The 2,536-nt window shown below is 38.8% G+C and overlaps 1 pseudogene; it reads left to right on the plus strand.

The window, feature by feature from the left end:
* The first annotated feature begins 1,313 nt into the window (after nucleotides 1–1,313).
* Nucleotides 1,314–1,702, plus strand: LOC114215956 (U6 snRNA-associated Sm-like protein LSm3 pseudogene; annotated as a pseudogene).
* Nucleotides 1,703–2,536: the final 834 nt, after the last annotated feature.

Consider the following 2,536-nt stretch of genomic DNA (forward strand, 5'->3'; position numbering starts at 1 on the left):
AGGATCTCTCTTATATGTGGAATCTAAATCTGTTTTTTTTAAATAAATAAAAACCAAGCTCATAGGGGCGACTGGGTGGCTCAGTCATTAAGCGTCTGCCTTCGGCTCAGGTCATGATCCCAGGGTCCTGGGATCGAGCCCCGCATCGGGCTCCCTGTTCGGCAGGAAGCCTGCTTCTCCCTCTCCCACTCCCCCTGCTTGTGTTCCCTCTCTTGCTGTGTCTCTGTCAAATAAATAAAATCTTAAAAAAATAAAAACCAAGCTCATAGATACAGAGGATGGATTGGTGGTTGCCAGAGACAGGGGTTGGGAGTGGGAGAAATGGATGAACTGTTGTGGTTGTTCGTTGTTTAAATAAATTAAATAGGGCGCCTGGGTGGCTCAGTTGGTTAAGCGACTGCCTTCGGCTTGGGTCGTGATCCTGGAGTCCCGGGATCGAGTCCCACATTGGGCTCCCTGCTCGGCGGGGAGTCTGCTTCTCCCTCTGACCCTCTTCCCTCTCAAGCTATCTCCCATTCTCTCTCTCTCAAATAAATAAATAAAATCTTTAACAAAATAAATAAATAAATAAAATAAAAAATAAATATTTGGAAAGATCATCAGGTATCTTTAAATTTGAGTAACACTTCTCTTCCTTTTAGCCAACTTTGTGTCATTATTTGTAAATATGCGTGATCCAGAAACAACCATGACAACTCAGTGTGCATTTCCCCCATTTTTCTTAATTTATTCAATGATGCAAGTATATTTTCTTAACAAAATACAATTATGCTATGCATAAAGAAAACAGTAAAACTTAGTGGCATAAAACAACTATTTTATTGTACTCACAGATTATGGACCAGGGATGTGGGCAGAGCATAGAAGAGATAACTAGTCTCTGCTCTATCATGTCTGGGGCTTTGGCTGGAAAGCTCAAAGGTTGGGAATGACTCAATGGCTGAGGGCTGAAATAATCTGGAGACATCTTCAGTTACATGGCTAGTGCTGGATGCGGGCTGTTGGCTTGGAACTTTAGCTGGACTATCAACATAAAAAACTGTTAAATATGGTCTGTCTGCATGAGCCAGTTTAGACTTTCCCACAGTGATTTCTTAAAAAAGAAACAAAGCACTAGCCATAAGGGAAAAAACTGGTAACTTTAACTACATTAAAATTTAAAAAGCCTATTCCTCCGAAGCACCTCAGACAGAGCAAAAAGACTCCCTGGAATGGGAAAATATATTTGCAACATATATTTTTAATAAAACATGCTTATTTGGAATATATATAGAATTCTAATAAAAAAGTAATAGAAACTCCCGGTTTGAAACATGGCGGACGACGTAGACCAGCAACAAACTACCAACACTGTGGAAGACCCCCTGGATCTCATCAGGCTCAGCCTGGATGAGCGAATTTATGTGAAAATGAGAAATGACAGAGAGCTTCGAGGCAGATTACATGCTTATGATCAGCATTTAAATATGATATTGGGAGATGTGGAAGAAACTGTGACTACTATAGAAATTGATGAGGAAACATACGAAGAGATATATAAATCAACAAAATGGAATATTCCAATGCTTTTTGTCCGGGGAGATGGTGTTGTACTAGTTGCCCCTCCTTTAAGAGTTGGCTGAAACAAAGAATTTATCATGTATGGAATATAGGAGCTTTTGTATGATTGCCTCTTTAAATGTAGAAGACATTCAAAAGAGAAACCTGCGTAAATTTTGGTATTAAGAAATGACCAAGGATTCTTCCACTCCTGAAACGAGTTGATTTGCAGATAACTAAAAAATTCTTAAGCTAAAGGGCATTTTAATTTTTTTCTAACCCTTTCAATAAATGTGATCACCAAGATGCAAAAAAAAAAAAAGTAATAGAAACTAAGTTTTTTTAACTTTTTTATAAGATTTATTTTATAAATTTTATTTATAAGATTTATTTTTTGGGGCGCCTGGGTGGCTCAGTCGTTAAGTGTCTGCCTTTGGCTCAGGTCATGATCCCAGGGTCCTGGGATCAAGCCCCACATTGGGCTCCCTGCTCCACGGGAAGCCTTCTTCTCCCTCTCCCACTCCCCCTGCTTGTGTTCCTGCTCTTGCTATCTCTCTCTCTGTCAAATAAATAAAAATTTAAAAATTTTTTTTATTTAAATTCAATTAACATACAGTGTATCATCCAGTTACCCCATTCCACTACCCCTCTCTCCTCCAGCAACCCTCAGTCTGTTTCCAAGGATTAAGAGTCTCTTATGGTTTGTTTCCCTCTCTGATTTTGTCTATTTTTCCCTCTCTTCCCCTGTGATCTTGTTTTGTTTCTTAAATTCCACATTATCAGTGAGATCATATGATAATGTCTATGATTGCCTTATTTTGCTTGTATAATAACCTCTAGTTCCATTTCATTGCAAATGGCAAGATTTCATTTTTTGATGGCTTAGTATTCCATTGTGTGTGTGTGTGTGTGTGTGTGTGTGTGTGTGTGTGTGTGTGTGTGTGTGTGTGTATACACACCACATCTTCTTTACACATTCATTTGTCAATCCATTCAT

The sequence above is a fragment of the Eumetopias jubatus genome, unplaced genomic scaffold, assembly GCF_037043125.1.
Source record: "Eumetopias jubatus isolate StellerSeaLion01/CBP00866 unplaced genomic scaffold, mEumJub1_p1.0 scaffold_3, whole genome shotgun sequence".
Classification (NCBI taxonomy): domain Eukaryota; kingdom Metazoa; phylum Chordata; class Mammalia; order Carnivora; family Otariidae; genus Eumetopias; species Eumetopias jubatus.